Here is a 17,824-nt window from a genome sequence, read left to right on the forward strand (position 1 = left end):
CAACAGCCCAAACAGGACCTTTTGATGCTGTAGACAGTTACCCCCCCTCTTGCCATGGTGGGGGAAGGGGCACGACTCTACTCTCCCACACTTGGTGGTTATTTTTATGGGTAGATTTATTTGTATCCATTGTAGACCTCAAGCCTGCTGCTGGAAGAAACAAGGCACCAGGGCTTCTGGGTTTCCAGAAAACACAGGCTTCAGGAGCTGGCTCAGTTATAGAGATCATGTTGTGGCAACCCCACTTCCGTATTCTCCCTCCTGTCTACCAGGCGGCTGAAGCTGGGATAGGGTGGGGGGTTCTCCTCTCATCCCACAACCCCCCACCGGTGAGGGGAACCCTGGGCAGACCTACCCAACACTGGCCCATGGACCCTAGCCAGCCAGAGGTCGGACAGACATCAGAGCCCCTCTGGGCAGCACCTTCCCTGTACAGCCTGCCTCCCTGGAACCCAAGGAGTTTGAGGAGAGGATCCAGCCTTTCCAATACCAACCAGCGATCATTTTCCAGCCCCCACATGACAGGAGACCAAAGTAGACGCTTCCTTTAATGGGATTGACTCATGGGACCGCCTGAACTGTTACTTCTCCAAGACAAGCTTACGGAACAGTTAGGCAAGGCCTCCACGCACGGCCACTGGAGACAAGCTTAAAATACAGTTTAATACATTTAAAGCACCATTTCAGAGACTGGCTTTCTCCTGATAAAGATGCAACTGACACTCACTGGGGACTCAAATGTCAAGTTGCTGCAATCCAGCTGGGAGCCTGAGAAGCCATTACATCTGAAGTTCTGTTCTGCTGATTCCTTTCCTTTCATTCCCGTCTTCCCCAACAACTGATCAGGGCTCCTGAAGCTGACATTTTGGTAGGCTCTCCCAAACTCTAACAGGGTACCATCTCTATCCCTGCCATCAGTTTGTCCACTGAAATGCCCTGGGGAGTGGAGTGGCATGGATCAGAGGAGTCCTCTAAATGCCAAGGAGGGTGAGACTTTCAATCCCTAGGAAGAAAGGACTGCTTGGAAACAATCCATGAAGGCTTCCATAGAGGGTGATCCTAAACTCCCCTCCACACCTCTGGAATCTTCCATCTGCTGGGCTGGGCTGGGCTGGGAAGGAAAGGCACAAGGATAGGCAGGGGCTTATTTTGGCTTCGGTTCCCAAGATAGATGGCAGTAGGCAATCTCTAGCACCACATTAGGAAACTCTGAGTTCTGAGCCCAGCCCAACCACTCTAAAAAGTTTCTTTACTTTTGCCTGTTTAACTTTCCCTGGCTCAGAAATAGGACGTAGATGAGTTGTTGAGAAATATTAGGATAGAAAAATAAAGAGAGGAAAGAAAGGACCCAAATGTTAGGACACTGGTAACAGTCCTAACAGGCAGAGGGAAACCAGACTCCAAGGGTCTAATTCACAACTCTGTTTCTCCATGTGCATATGGTTCTTCATCGCAGGATAGGGAGGTCAGATGGCAAAGGAGGACAGGTGTGGTGTGAGGTGTTGAGTTAGGATGGAAGGATCAAAGAGGTTTCTTCCCAAACTCTGAAGTTGTGGCCAGTCACCTTCTCTACAGCAGAGTTTACAACTCTAACCCCTGAGGTGTGTGTTAACCTGCCTTCCATTAGCATACGTAGGGTGTGTGTGTGTGTGTGTGTGTGTGTGCGCGCGTGTGTGTACACGCGTCTGCTGAGGTAGGTGTGGGAATATATCAGTCAATGAAGATATGCAGCGTGAACCAGTTGATGGTGCTTGTTTACACTTGAAAGCCGGAAGGTTTTAGGCAGAATCTAGGGGTGGCACTGTTGTACAGTGCTAGTGGGTGTGTGTCTGCTGGTTATAATTAACAGTTTATTGTTTATGTATAAGTGTGCATGGATGCCTGAGTGTGTGCAAACTAAAATGAAAACGTGTGCTGGAACATGATACAAGTGCAGGAAAGTACATGGGCTTTGGAGTCAGTCTGACTTGGCCTTGCATCCTTGCTCTGTTATTAACCAGATGTGTAACGTTGGGCGAGTCACTGGTCCTCAATTTCCTCAACTCTGAAATAAAGATAATAAGTACCTTTCAAGACTGCCATGAGCATTAGAAACCATATATACAAAGCTTTTGGCGCCATAGCCCACACATAGTAGGACTCAAAAGTAGGCAGCTATTATCATGCACTGTGCTCTGATGGGCACAAGAGGCAAGGGGGAGCAAAAAGTTACCCTGGAGTTTGTGTGTGAAATCTGGGTGAGGACTGTGTACTAAGGTGTGTGTATAAGCAAAGCTGTTGTATAGGTGTCTGCATCCAAAGCAATGCCTTATCCTTCTCCAGTGGGCTGCCTACCCAGACAGGGGCAGGAGGGTGGCAGGGGATGGTCCAAGTTTTCTCAGACACCTTGGGTTTCTGGATCCTGGGTCTAAGTGAGTAAGAGGTTGAGAGGAGCTGCAGGAAGCCAACCGCCTGCAGAAGCTTCCTTTTTTCCCTCCACCCAGCAACGGTCGAATACCGCCACCCACGTCCACTCCCCTCTCCACCCCCACCCGACTTCGCTTTCAACACTGGAGAGAAAGGGCGGGGAGGAAACCCCACAGGAAAGAGGATTCCTCCCTTTCTTTCCCCATTCCGCCTTAAGACAAACCAGGAAGCAGCCGCAGCTCGCAAGCGGGCCACCTTAACAGTGGAGTAATCATCTGGCTTCTCGCCAAGTCCCACCCCCGGTCCAGCCCTCGCTCCTCCGCTTTCTCCTCCCGCTCCGGCCCGCTGGTGAGCCAGAGTCTGGCCAGAGTTGACTGGAGCTGTTGCCATGACAAGCATTTTCTTAAGAAAGCTCTGCTCTTGAAACCATCTAAAGCTGGGGGTTGAAGGAGGGCACGAACTTCCTGGGGAACCATCCCTCCGAGGAGAGTAAGGCCAGAGATACCCACCCGGCTCCCCTGCACCCTTTCCTTCCAGGAACCTGAGAGGTCCTTCCCTTTGGGAGGGCCGGGGGAGGAGACCCAGCCCACTCCCTGGTCGTGGCTGGAAAGGCAGAAGAGACCAGCCGGCGTCTCCGGCGTGGTTGCAACACTGGGGAGACCGGTGGGTGGTCACCCCCACCCTACCCCTGTCCATGGAAAGCCGGAGGGAGAGTCCCGCGTGGAGAAGCCTGGATCTGTGCTAGAAAGAGAGGTAGGCTTGCAGAGAATGAATTGAATCTTGATTTGTAAACTTAGTTTCTTTCTTTCCTCTCAATGGGTTCTAAAACTCCCTGAATTTTCTCCTCCTAACATATTTTTTTGCGACTGGATTTAGGGTGTGTATGCGTGTGTCCACAGATTTGTCAAATACTGTGTTTCCTTCCTAGAGTCAGTTCTTAGAAGCCATATAATCAAACAAGTGATTTCTCCTTTTCTCCCCCCTAATTTTTGTCGTTCCTGGACTGTGGGGGTAGGGAAGTGGAGAGACTGTATTTTTCATACCCAAATTGAGCTTTTGGAAAAAGCATTTGTTTTCCCCCATTCGTTCCTGCCCTCCCCCTCCCCCTTGGCTTGGGAATGAGACGCAGAATGGAAAACTGTTGCAAAAATATTTTCCGCGTCTGTTCCCTTTCTTGAAAGCCCCAAAGAGAGATGGAAAAAAAAAAAAGAGTATGAAATCTTCAACAGGAAGGAGGGGCAGCAATGGGAACAGAGAGAAGGGCTCACTGGGGGGTGGGTGGAGGCTGGAGCTGGGAGAAGTTGGGGGTGGGGAAGGGGAATGCACAAATTAAATTTCTTTGGCTTTGTAGAGAAACCTCAGCAGTTTCTCTCTGCGGCTTGCAAAACATCCTCAGACTTTCATGTCTATAATTAGTCGTGGAAAAAGCTGGGAGTTCCCTCGGACCGTTGTTGTTTGAGTGTGTGCCGAGTGTCAAGAACCAACTGTATGAGTATCTCTGAGGGCACCGCCCCATATATAGCTGTTCCCAAAGGGGAGAAAGGAGAAGGGGTGAAGTTGGAAAGTTTGCACTTTCAAGGCTGGTGACTGTGGGGCTGGTGAGTGTTTGGCGTTGGGGGTCGGCCACAGGCATCCTTGGGAGGGTCCCTGAGCATCTTGGGCCACTGCGCTGCCTTGCTGAAGAGCTAGAGATTAAAGGCTGGGGTTGTCGCTCCTGTCTTTCGTTCACAAACACACTCACTGAAATACTTGGCTCGCTGTTGGGGTGGAGGAGGCAGACTGGCATCCTCTCCAGGCGAGTCCAGCCTCACACTCTTCCATCTCACTGAAGGATCCACGGCTCTTCTCTTGCTGGGTGTGGAGGACGCGGGAGTGGCTAGCCACATCCTGGGAAAGAGTGGGCACTCTGCTGGCCAGAGACATCACCCTCCTGGGTATTCCTGCCCGACCAGACTTAGACAATAACTTGCAGTCGGTGCCAGCCAGCCTGGTAGGGGGGAGTCTCAGCTGAAGAAATAGGCGGGCATTCAACTGGCACCACTGGGGGAGGGGAAGTAAAATCCCACTCTCCCATACCATCTCCTCCTCTGGGTGGGGTGTCTGGCAGGGAGTCTGAAGATCCTCCTCTCCTTCCTTGAGCCTCTCCTCAGAGCTGCCCCTTCCCTCCCTGCCCCACCCCCACCCCACCCCCAACTCCCTCAGCTTCAGGCCCTATTTAAAAGGAAGAGACCAGGATCATCCTAGGCTGGGACAGGCCACAGAGAGGGGCCTAGGGGTTAGGGCTGAGTAGGGGAAGGTTTAAGGAGGAGGAGAGCAGGAAGAGCTGCAGAGCTGAGTTCCCTCGCTGATTGGCTAGGGGTGGTGGCCTGGGGACCTGACTCTCGGAGAGGGTACAGGGTGCTCTGGGAGGTGGATCCTGTACCTGAAGCTGGGGCGGGGGTGGGTTGTGGAAAAGAAGCATCTGCCCTCTGCCCCAGCTAGTTTGGTTGGAAGAGTGGTCAAGGCGAGAGGTTAGAAACTGGAAAGAAGGAGGCAAAAGATTTGGAGGAGAGCAGAAATGGGGGTCGGGATGCAACAGGAACCAGTTTTCCTTCTGAGGTTTTGGATGACTGATCGGCCTGTACCCCAGGGACAGACAGCTCCTTTCTCCCTAGATTCTGCTAGAGAAGGGAATGGGGCCTTACCCAGTGGACAGGGGCCCCATGGCAGGATCCATGCCTTGGTGCTGCAGAAAGCCCGGGAGGGGAACCCCATCCTCCCTGCCACCATCTTGCAGAGGTACAACCCCGAACGCACGCCGCTGGGAGCCCAGAATCCCACCGTTCCCGCAGCCCGCCTTCCAGTTTCCAGTGCTCTGACCAGGGATACGTTCTGGTAGGCTCTGGGGGACTTCTCCTTGAGGCTCTGGGCGCGCTTGGAGGCGGCCGTCCCGGGGCCTGGAGTCGTGGGCGGGGGGCGACGGTGGGGAGGGGGATCTCCCCGCAGCCCCCGCCCTTCCCGCCTGGGCCGCGGGGCAGGGTCGGTGCCGCCGCACACCCTCGGCCCAGGCCCTCCCCTCGGCTGCCGCGGCCACGCCCGGTGGCGGCCCCTCCCGCAGCGCCGCTCGCGCCTCGGGCTCTGCGGGAATCTGAGTACTCCTTCTTGCCCCGGGCGCTCGGAGAGCTGGAGCGCAGGTTTCCTGCCTCCGAGAAAGAACTTCCACTCCCAGTTACCGTCGCCGTGTCCCTGGCTGGATTCAAGGTCAAGTCGAAGGAACGCAGCTCGTTTTTGCCCTCGGAATCCCCAGCACCTAGGCGCCTGGTCAGTGGTTGTTGAGAGGAGGAAGTGGCCATTTGGGGGGAATCTGGGAATCAGCAGATCTGGGGATCAACCTCATCCGGGCTGATTCCTAGCTTGCCCTGTGGTCTTCGGTTTCCCCTCTGCGTAGAGGAAAGCCGCTTCCACAGCTATGGTGGGAGGGAGTGCTGAGTCAGATTTGTCGGATTTCTATGGCCTTTGGTGTCAGAAGAAAGTCAAAATGGGAGGGCCCAGTTAGGGACAGAAGTAGCGCAGCTTGCCCGAGGTGTGAGCGCGGGAAGAAGTTAGGTGGTGTGGGGGAGGGGCAGAGGTCCCTGAGCAAGGGAAGCCTTACACTTTCCCACTCTCACTGACTGCAGCCTCTCGAGAAGAAGAGGGGTCCTGGGCCACTTAGCGCAGCACTGACCCAGCTGCCACCTGCCAGCAATTCAAATCTTACACAGGAAACTGCCTCTTATTTAAGAACTTAGCTTCTCTCAGCAACCGCCATGGGCCCTTTTCTCCTTTTTTCTATTCTCCTGGCCTTGGACCCAGCACCCAGAGACAAGGGTAAGGCCTGCTCATCTAGGGCATTCCACGTCCACCAAGCCTTGAAGGGAGGAAAGGAGGATGTTCATTCTTGGTCCCAGGACCTTAAGAATCGTGTTTGGCTTAGGTTGACCCAGGTATTTGGTTTGACTTTGAAGAGGAATGCCCTACCCTAGGCCTCACTGCCTTCCCTGGAGGAATTCTTCCTGCCCTCTGACCTCTTCCCCCCAGCCTACCCTCAGACAAGGCTCCCTTCCCAGCTAGTTCCCTGCTCCTCAGACATGCATAGACTCCTGTCATCACTGATTGGTATTTGGTGGGTAGAGGTGAGAAGGAGGGAGGGATAGGAAAAGCAAGGCCTCTGGGTCATAAGGAAGCAGAACACCTGGGCTGAGTCAGCAGGGATGAATGACATCCTTTCCTGACTCATTTCCCCCTTCTGTAGAATGGGTCAGAGGAATAAAGTTGGCCCCGGGGCTGGAGTCCAGAAGGCTCCTGTGGAATGTTTTGTATTCCGCTTCCTCTCCTATCATCTCTCTTTGTCTCCTCTTTCCTTTTTCCCTTGTATGAGCCATTCCTGTTCCACTGACTTATTTCCTCTGCATGTGTTAAAACAGAAATAACGGGGACTTCTGCCTCCACCTTAAGCCAGTCCTCTGTGTTCAGCCCAGTAAACACGGGCTGAGGAGGGAAACCAGGCAGGACCAGGTTAGAACCAGAGCCAAGGACTGCCAGTCAGGGGAGGAGCTCCTGGAGGCAATTTGTGTTGGGAGAGGGGCGTAGCAGAGAGGCCAAAGGAGAGAAAAGGGAGGTGAGAACATAGGTGTCAAGGACGAGGGTCCCCCCCCCCTCTATTTGGACTCTCCTCACTCTAGTTCTTCTCTGGCTACAGCCTTCAGCCTCATCATTTCTCTCTGCTCTGGTTTCTCAAGTTAAGTCCAGAAATCTTTGGGATAATTCAGGGAGATGGACTGGAATGAAATCAGTGAGACTCCTTAGCTTTTGCCCTCTTGCCAGATCACTAGGGCAGAGGGAGCTTGGGGTCGTGTGTTTATTGGTGGGGAGGTTAAGGACTCTCAGGTAAGCTCAGGGAAACTCTCAGCTCAGAACACTTCATAGCATCTTGCTATGATCTTCCACCTAGGTTGCAAAATCAGTGTGCAAACTAGTACAACCCCTTTGGAGAACAAGTTAGCAATATCTAACAAAACAACATATGCATTTACCCAGCAGTCCTATTTCTAGAAATTTATCCAGAAAATACATATTCACAAATACAAAAAGACGTGCACAAGGCAATTCTTTAAGGCATATTTGTAATAGGAAAGGAAATCATTGGAAACGATCAATGCCCATCCTTCATAGACTGGTTGAATAAACAACAGTATATCCACACAATGGAGTATTATACAGTCAAAAAAATGAGTAGGAGTTCTATGAACTGATATGATGTGATTTCTAGGATATGTTAAGTAAAAAACGCAAGATGCAAAAGAGTACATATTGTATGCCACCTTTGGGTTGAGAAAATGGGAAAAATAAGACTTTTTTTTTTTTGCAAATGTACATATACATACACACATACACAGGAGGATAAACCAGAAATTAATTAAAATGGTACCTATAGGGGGTAGGTATAAACAGGGTAGAGGGGATAGAGAGAGGAGTGAAGCTTTCCTGATATACCTTTTCAGACTGTTTTGATTTTTGAACCAGGTAAATATCTTACATATTCACAAATTAAATTAGATCCAAATGAAAGAAAAAAGCAAACCCTAAAGCTGACTACAACAGAAACAAAGATCCTAACAATATCAATTTGATTACTCTACAAATAAAGGAGTTAATTCAAGTACTTTTTGAGTTTAATGCCCTAACTCTGTCCTTACTGGAATGTATATTCTAAGGATGAAAAGAACTGCAAAAAAATCTTGAACTTTACTTTGCGGTGTTGGTGTCATAAAATGGAAACTTTTTGATTATTCCAGGATAGATCGAAGCAGTAGCTGTGTCGGTATTTCTGGAAATCAGGGTTTCACTATGGAAGAAGAGAGATAAAAATGGGGGAAGGTGATTCTGTGGTTCTTTATATATCTCCTAGGTCTGTCCCCTGGAAGGATGTAGAAGCAGTACTGTGCAACAGCATTGAACACACCTAGTGCTTGGAATTCTATTTCGGAGTACCACTTTCTACTAAAAGAAAGCAGTGCTCCTTGGAGGAATGGCTGATTCCAAGTGTGGGACTGGGAAACAAGTGATCATGTCATGCCAGAAAGCTAGAACATGCTCATGACAAAAGCACACAGGAGTTGACTTAAAGGAGCCACTGGACAAACTTGGACACATTGAGCATGAAAAAGAATGTAACAGTAACAGATTGTAAGACACAATAAAAGATTCCTTGAGTCCATTCTGACAGTTAAAATGGAGCAGGGAGGAGCAGGGAGAGAAAACTCTTTACAGATAAATGCCAGCTAATGAAGTGTAGAAGTTATAATAGAACTTTAGGCTTATGGGTTTGCAGCCCTAATGTAATAGCTGATTCAGGCTAGGCTTACTAATGGTTGCTAAGACCACTGGATAAAAAGTTGGTCTCAATGTATCGCCTCACAATTACTTACCCTTTACAGAAGGAAACACCTGTCTTTACAATGGGGCCAGTCAGCACCGACCACCTTAACCAAGTAACCGAACATCAGCAGTAGTGGGACCACCTGGTATTAGTTGCTCCTGATGTGCTTACTGTAAGAAGTTCAATCATATCACCTATATTCTTGTTGAAAATGTTTATCCCTAATCTAGTCGTGAGGAGACAAAAGACAAATCTAGAATGAGAACCATTCTTTTTTTTCTTTTTTTCCTTAAATACCCTTCTAACAAATTTATTCACTTTTTAACCATTCCTGTGTGGTAAAAGTCACACTTTTTGGTGTCCAGTTCTATAAGTTTGGACGAAAGTGATCACCGCCATGAGATACTGTTTGCCTTTCCCAAACGTCCTATCGATGGAATTGCACTGGATGTGGTCTTTTGTGTCTAACTTTCACTCAGCACGACACAGTTCAGATCCTCCTGTGTTCTTGTGTGTCTCAGGAGTGTGTTCCTTTTTATTACTGAGTAGTGGTCCGTTGTTTCAGTTTGTTTATCCGTTCACTAGTTGAAGGACATTTGGGTTGTTTCCAAGTTTTCAGAGGTTGTGAATAAATTCACTATAAACATTGGATTCAGGTTTTTGTGGGACCATCGTTCACTTCTTTGGGACTATAATTTATAAGAAACTGCCAAACTGTTTTCCAAAGTGGCTGTACCATTTTGAACCAACACTGTATGAGAATTCCATCTGCTCTGCATCCTTACCAGCACTTACTATGGTAGCTTGTTTTTTGGCTAGTGTTTTAGCTAATCTCCTAGGTGTTCAGAGGTACAAAATTAGTTGATAATTAGACTGTTATTTGATGTCATCAGCCTGAAATGCAATCACCTAGGAAGAAATAAAGCAGGCATCTCTGGATGTTATAAAAAGAGAAAGAAAGAGAGAGAGAGAAAGAAAGGGAGGAAGAGAGAGAGAAAGGGAAGAAGGGAGGGAGAGAGAGAAAAAAAGCATCTGCTGAGGTAGAATGAGAGCCATTCTACTTGACAACTGAGCCTTTAAAAAAGTGAATTCATTAAAGAAACATAAAAATTGTGTGTTTGGGGAGAAGGGTGAGGAGGCAGAAAGTAGTCTAGATTTAAAGAAACTGAAGAGATAAATAAACCTTAATTGGATCTTGGGTCAAAAAAAAAAAAAAAGAAAGACCATAAAAGACATCCTGGGACAATTGGGAAATTTTTAATATAGATATTAGATGACATGTAATTATTGTTAATCTTTAAAGGTGCCCTAATGGTCATGATAATGGTTTTATAGGAGAACATCTTTATTTATGCAGAAGTATTCAAGGGCGCAGTGTCTGCAAGTGGTTTTCAAATGGTTCAGCAAAAAAAGTGTGTGTGTGTGTGTATACATCAAGAGAAGGCATACACGATGCTAACAATTGGTGAATCTAAGTGAAGGGTCTGGAGTTGCTTATTATAGTATTTTTTCAACATTTCAGATTTGAAATGTTTCCTAATACCGAGGTAGGGAGAGAAGTACATGCCAGGAAAGACTCCAGATTCCTAGACTCCCCTCACTCATCTCCCTGACTCCAGACAAACAGGGCATCTTTTCTCAGCCCCCTAGCCCCCACAAGGCACCCTCCCCAGGGAGTCTTTGTTTTCACCCTCACTGCCGTCAACATCAGGCTCTTCTTTCTGGGTGGGAGCAGGCCTGGAGCTACAGGTAGAAGCAGGTACTTCCCCATGATGCCATGGGCCAGCTGAGGAAGCCTGGGAACTGAGGGCTTCCAGAATCACCCACTTGCCTTTTGAGGATGGTCCCCAATTGCAAGAGGAGGAATCCACCAATAGTTCAGAAGTTGTTTCTGACCAACCTTTCACATCCCTTCTAAATTCTATAATGAGGTGCTTCTGAGAGAACCCAGCTGTGCCTGTCCTGAACCTTCACGTATGGGCTAAGCAAGGGCTCCGAGATCCTCCCTTGCTGGAGACTGCATAGCGGCTGCACTGTCACTGACCCAAATTACCACGCTGTCCACCACTGCCTTCTCAGCCTGGTCCTGGCTCTGGAGAGAGATCAGGTTTCCAGGATTGCTCACAACTCTCTCTCTCCCCCTCTCTTTTCTCCCTGGAAATCCTGGGGCTAAGGCCCTGTGTGACTCAGGGCTCTTTTCATGTAGGAGAGGGCTCTTGATTCTTTAGTCAATTCCCCTTCTGTCTTGCTTAGGGAGCCTGAAAGAGCAGGAGCCAGGAAGTTGGAAGGGGGCAGACAGGGAGAAGTTTGTTCTCTTGTGCTGCCAGGCCTGCCAGAAGAACATGGGACTGGGAGTCAGAAAACTGGTGATCTGGGCTTTTGACTACTGTGTGACCTTTTCAGAGGCAGGTGATGTCTCTGGGCCTTGTCTCCGCCACAATAAAATGAAACCAAGCTTGGACAAACAGGCATTTCTGACTCAAGACTCTCCTTTTCTACAACGAGGCAAGACTCTCAACACCCAAACCAAGCTCTTTATCATAGAGTCTAGCACAATGTAACAGCCTGTAGCTAAGTTCCATCCTTCTTCCCAGGATAACAGACGTAAGGAGACCTAAAATGATCTGCCTTGTGGACAGCCACAACCTCAAGGTTTGGGAGTAGAACAGGTTCTTAGATTCCCCATCTCCACCTGTCTGGAAGTTCAATTCAGTGCCTACTCAGCACCTTCCAAGGCCATGGTTCTGTGATGTCCTAAGCCAGAAACTAAGAAAGATTGGCTAGAGATACAGAAATCCAAGTCTTCAGGGAGTTTACTATCTTCTAAGGAACATGATTTCCCCAAAGAGTTATTAGGTCCAACCTAATCGGTTTTGACCTATAAAAGGCAGTTTAGTATGATTCAACCTAATATTAATATTATTAGACATTGGAAATCAGGAACTACAGTCAGTGCTGTGAGATGGAAAGATGAGGTTTTCGTCTGAACAATGGATTGGGTTTAGAGAAATTTGGGTAAAGCCACCAGGGGCTAGGCCAGCTTGTCCTACCTCTCAATCCAGACTTTTGGTCCTGGAGGTAGACACGTTGGCAGAGCCCTTGTCCAGACTCTGGTTGAGATTTTAGCATTAGCGTTTCTGGTAACTGGCCAGGACAGCTGCCCATGGGTAGAGAGGAGAGTGCTGTTCACTATTCCTGTGCCCTGAATGCCCTGCTTCTTATCTTGGGAGTTGAGAATGGAGGAAACTAAGAAAGGAAGAAATAGAAAATATCCGTCTAATTTTTCCCTCCTCTCATGGCAGACAATAGCGGGGACACACACTTGAAGCCTCATCTGGCACAGTGATGCTGGGAGCTGAAGGGGTATTAGTGGAAATGTGGAGACCAGAATTTGGCAGTGCTCACCTGAAAATTATTCTTGGAGGAGGTGATTGCCAAACAGGATTTGAATGAGGAGAGAAAATAGCTTTGATGGAGGAGAGGATGGGGGCGGGGTGGATTAGGAGGAAGGGTTGTGCTGATGCATCTGGCTGAGGACACTCAGCATCGTGGAGAGTCAGATGCTCTGGCAGGTGAGGGAGGCTGTCTGCTCCCTCCTGCTGGAATGCCTCCAGCCCTCTGTCTGAGCCAGCACCCTGGTCTCAGGCAGGATGGCATCTGGCCTCAGCAGCAGCCTGCTGCCTGCTTGCTCTCCTGGTGCTCATGGACCATTAGGATGATTTTTTTGATGTTTCCTCCCTGCCGTCTGTACTACAACCTTCTTTGTGGGAAGCTCCCGTAGGACATCTGTTAGGATGCTAGGATAGACACAGCTGGCATCCAAACTTCCAGGGGCTTTCTGACCTTGGTATAGGGGAGGTCAATCACCAGGCTTTGGGCTGGAGGATAGCTCATTTTATTGAGCCAGAGCATTTGAGATGGATAGAGCTGGAGAAATGATCCGATTTCCCTTTATCCCAAGTGAGAAAACTGAAACCTAGAGACTTGCCCAAGGACACCAGACTAGTTGGAAGCCAAGCCCAGTTCTTCCCACTCCAAGTCTGTGACTGGGCCCCTGAGCCCCTCAGCGCATCACTGCATGAGCCAGATCAATGCCAAACCACCTTGGTACCCAATTTCTCTACCCATGTAACTGGGAGAATTATTCCAGCCCCTCTTAGGATGATGTGCAGGATGATGAGGTCATGTGCTGGAAGCTTTTTGGAAGAAAGATGCTAGAAACCACGACAGTGCTGTGCTGTGACTGCTATTGTTGCTGCTATTATTAACAAGGTGATTAGGACTAGAGAAAATGCAAAGGAGGAGCACTTTTGGCACCACCCTTACCACTGTGTAGCTCCTAATGGACCTGGGTTTCTTCTCTTGGTCCTTTCCACAGCCCCTCCCAGGCAGCTGGGCCTTGAGCTGGGAGAGGCAGGGTAATGGAGAGGGAAGCACACGTCCTGGAAAAGGACCTCCTCCGGCCTGGGTATCCCCAGCCCTGCCCTTTTCTCAGCATGTGGCCGCTTGGAAGGAGTGTGGAGGGGAAGCACTCTGACCTTCACATCTTCCTTGGCAGCTGACTAACCCTGGTTGGCTGGGAGCTCTGATTTGGGGGCTAAAAATCTGCGGGGTTGAGCCACTGTAATGGGGCAGCAGAGATCGATTTATTGTCAGAGCCAATCCGTCAGTCATTTGCTTGTTCATATATTAATTTCTTCATTCAACAGACACAAAGTAAGCACAAACTGTGTGCCAGGCACTATGTTAGGATTTGGGGAGAAGTGGTGTCCAGAAGGCAGGGAAGGATTGAGAATCGCCTCCTTTCAGCTCCAGGACAAGTATCCTGAGCCTGGGCACCCACAACAAGCCCTGATGTAGCAGTGCTCCAGGGAACTTGCGTGTGTGTCCTTGGAGAATATCTTTAACCCCTGACCTCAGGAAAATAGGCCTAGATTCCATGAAGGATTGAGCTGGGAGGGGCACCCCTGTGTTACCAGCGACATTGTGGCCTAATGGTGAAGGACTTGCCCTTGTCGTTTGTCTTTTGGGCCAAGGCCTGGTGCTGAAGCTGGGTGTTTGTCCAGCCTGGTATACCCAGTCCTTAGGCTGGCATCGCAGTGTTGTGTGACTTTGCAACACCTCGCTTACGTTCTCAGAATCTGATGAGAACGTAAGCAGAGACACTGTCTTTGTCTCAGAGACATTCTGAAGCTGGGATGTGCAGAGGGATCTGAATGGAACCTCAGAATGAAAAAAATAAACTTCCAGAGAAACCCTCCAGTTTCTCCTCCAATCCATACTTCTCATTTCAGCTCTCCCCTACTTGGCAGTGTGACATTGAAGGATAAAAGAGTGGATTTAGATTTGGTTGGTACTTGTTATACACATCTTCATGGAACCTCAGTTTTCCTATTCATAAAGTGTGTATACTATCACCTTTCCTTATCGACCCTATAGAGCATTGTGATGGACAAGTGAGACGTGGCAGATGGCAGCACTGTGTAAAAGCTGAAGTGGTGGATGTGTGTAAGGCTTGTTACTCCAGTGTCCCCCTTCTCATTTTGCAATTCGCATTTCAGTCCTCTCTACTGCCCAGTCCTTTGACGCCCCTTGCCAGCGCATCCTTCTCTGATCTCTCACTGTCCACTCTGGATTCTGCTCTGTGTCCTCTGTCCTTACCTAGATCAAGAACTAAAATAACATGTGTTGCATCTTAAATAATAACAGCAGTAGCAGTAATAGTCTGAGCTAACATCCATTAATTATGTACTAGGCATTAAATTTGGATTATCTCATTTAATATTCTTAGCGGACAATAAAGTCAGTACCAGTATGATCTTCATTTTACAGATTAATAAAGATGTTCATAAAACATGGGCTGAGGTCTAGCCCTAGTCTAGCCCATGTCTGAATTTTCTCTTTCCGTTGCTGGATGACTGACTGGTTGACAAGAACAGGGAGAGATTCGACAGCATTTATTGAATGTCAACTAAATACACTGCTTTCAAATTATGTCACAACAACCACCTTCTGAGACAAGTACTGGATTTGTCTTAGAGATCATCGTGTTGCAGAACAGAAACCAACCCAAAGAAGCAAAAGGAAAAGGGGGCTTTAGTAGCTTGCAGAGAAATATCACAGACTTTAGCAGCGGGAAGTGCAGCCAGCCGTGTGGACTGCATCTTTTCTCTGGAGCTACGAGCACTCTCTTCTCTGCTCCCTGGTTTACATGTGCAGCACCCATCATGGTTCACCAAGCAGCAAGTTCAGTCTCCAAAATGATATGACCTTCCTGCTTAGCTCTCCAAAGTAAATTAACTCAGTTCCTCCATCCAAACGTCAAGAGATGCTTATTTCCAGCTCAGGTCCAACGTCCACCCCTGCTAATTATCTGTGGCCTGCTTGAGGAGAGTGTGGACTAATCAAATCATGACCACCCAGGCCTTTCCCTTCAACCCAAGGGCTATGGGTGAGAGCAAGGGAAATCCTTGACCTTAGGTGCATGCAAACCCAAGTATGCTATTTACCACACCAGACTGTCCCTAAGGGCATCATGGAGATGTGGCCCTTAAAGAAAAGAGCATGTGAGTTGTCCCAGAATCTGTGTGTTCAGGTGGGCCTGGAAAAATAAGAATACCATTTTTGAACCCTGCTGCATGTGAGGCATTTTATGTTCATTATATTTCATCCTTACTACATCCCTACAACATGTCAGTTTTCATTTTATAGATAAGAAAGCTAACACTCAGCAAGCAAGCTAAGTAGCTTGCCCCGGAGGTCCTCTGGCTGGTTAGGGCTGGGCTGATATTTGACCCAGGCCTGTCTGACACTAAGACCCTTTCTATTAACCAAGACTTACCAAAAAAAGACTATTTTACATTGATTCTGCTGTAATGTATGCTCCATGGGGGCAAAGATCTTAGTCTTTTTGTTCACTGATGTATCCCACCTAAAACAGTATGTGGCACATAGTAAGTGCTCAATTAAAAAAATCATTGAGTGGGTTTTATTTTAGTATCTTCTGCATTCCCGGGCTTCCCGTGGTTAGAAGGAAAAGGGTAATATTCTAACTGTTAGAGAAAGGGCCACTGAAATAACTGGGGTAACCCTCTGTGTGTGCCTCTGATCCTTACTCAACTCTACCTTGATGGGGGACATTAGGAACAGTCCCTCAACATGGAGGAATCTAAAGGAAAGTATGGCTCTGAATCCATCTGTGTTTCCTGTCTTGTACATCTGACCTAAGACACTTAGCCCTGTGAAGGAAGGATTTCCCTAACACTGGAAAATTCACTAACTGAAACAGGAAATAGGATGCCAAGGTCTTCTATCCCTAGAGAAAATAATGCTAATTTCTATTGGGTTTTCAGCCCCAGGGTTCAGAGTTTACCAAATCCTGAATCTCTTCCCATGCCTTTCTCTAAAGCAATATCTGTCCTTAATCACCCAGTCAACCTTTCCAATCCCAGATTTGAGAGAGTCAAATGGAACTGGGTTCAAGTCTGCCTTGCCGTCTTGTGACCATGGACAGATTTTTCATGTGACCAGACTCAATTTTCTCTGGAAAAAGAAGGTAACATATTAATAAAGAGTGATACATGTTTTGAGGGCCTGACCCATAGTAGGTCCTCATTGAATTTCAATTTTTCCTCTTCCATCCCTCCAGCTCTCCCTTCCTTCTCCATGGATCCCACAAGCCTGCCCACTTGCTCCCTGCTAACCTTTGGACTTTATAAAAGGATCATAGCCCATTGTCTCCGGGTAACTGAAAGGCCCAGAGGCCCCAGCTTCCTGCAACTGTCCAGCTTCAGGGGCTGACTGGGGACTGCAACGTTTCCACGTGGCAGGTTACCCTCTCAGTGCCAGTTCCAAGATTGTGCTTGATCCTTACCCAGCAAGAGTCCTGACAAAATAAGGCTGAGTGGCAGGTGGAGGGCTATAGTCACCTCACCTTGTCCACTCCTGCCCTGCATTCCTCCCCCCAGGAGGCAGATGCTGTAAGAACCATGCTGAACTCTCTTGTGGATGCAGGGAGTCAGACTGGGGGACAGTGCTCTACTTGCTTATAGACGCTGTGACCCAAGGATGCCATCGCTATTTGGTCATGCAGATCATCTGGCAGCTGCCGCTGGACTCGAGCAGGCTACTTAAGAAACAGGCAGGAGAGTCCCAGGTCTGGGATCTCCTCCTCTCTCCCCAGTACACACCCACACAGAAACTTTAGCTGGTATGAAGTGGCAGATTGGCCAAGGTAACACGTGAACTAGAACGTGTCCTCTTTGAGCTGGAAGGAGCTTGGCAATGAGAGAATGGGTTCTTGCTTCTGCTTCCTATGTATTACTTTAGTGCTCCAGACTCTACTGGAGTGGAGGAGATTCTCCAGCCCTCTCCTAGTCTCTCAGGGATGGCATCCAGTGACAGGAGATGCTTTCAGAAGAAGGGAGCATGTGAGTATTAACCGAGTTCCTGTGAGCAGGCCCATGGCAGTGTGGTTGCTGGGATGTGTCAGCGTGTCGGTTCTGGCTACAGCATCAGCCTGGCCCCCACACAGCCTGTGAGTTACTTGAGGGGAGGAGTGGTGCCTTAGTCAGCTCTGTTTAGCCAGTGTTTAGCACAGTCCTTGGTTCAAGGAATCATGATCAGTAAACGTTGGATGGATGAATAACTGAATAAACAGATAGAAATTTTTCTTTAAACTAGAGTCAAGATCTCAGCAAAGTGTACCTTTTTCCTTTCCAGGGTCACTAGCCCTGTTCAACACTTCATCATCTCATGCTGAATAATTGCACAGGACTCCTAATGACGGGCAGGGTGGTCTAGAGGAAAAAGTTCTAAATTAGAAATTGGGAGACCTGGGATTTGAACCATTTAAGTTGTTCCATCACTTTTGAGATAAATCTGGGCTTCCATTTGTTCACATGTAAAATGAATAGTTTGACTTAAATATACTTCGGGGACATTTTAACTCCCAATTCTCTGCCTCTTCCTACCCAAACAACCTTGCAGATTAATTATAGTTGGTTACCAAATTTTAAAAAT

The 17,824-nt window shown here is 48.2% G+C and overlaps 1 protein-coding gene across 5 annotated transcripts in view; it reads left to right on the forward strand.

Annotated features, from left to right (window-relative positions):
* The first annotated feature begins 2,756 nt into the window (after positions 1 to 2,756).
* ATP2B4 (ATPase plasma membrane Ca2+ transporting 4) overlaps positions 2,757 to 17,824 on the forward strand; it is a 93,378-nt gene continuing 78,310 nt past the window's right edge. For 4 of the 5 annotated variants that reach the window (XM_057730143.1, XM_057730145.1, XM_057730146.1 and 1 more), the window contains exon 1: positions 2,757 to 3,159. The gene's annotated coding sequence lies outside the window, so the exon portion shown is untranslated. Of the gene's footprint in view, positions 3,160 to 3,909; positions 4,005 to 17,824 lie in introns of those variants that run through there. The other variant, XM_057730144.1, reaches the window with a different exon arrangement.

The sequence above is a fragment of the Hippopotamus amphibius genome, chromosome 3 (assembly GCF_030028045.1).
Source record: "Hippopotamus amphibius kiboko isolate mHipAmp2 chromosome 3, mHipAmp2.hap2, whole genome shotgun sequence".
Taxonomy (NCBI): domain Eukaryota; kingdom Metazoa; phylum Chordata; class Mammalia; order Artiodactyla; family Hippopotamidae; genus Hippopotamus; species Hippopotamus amphibius.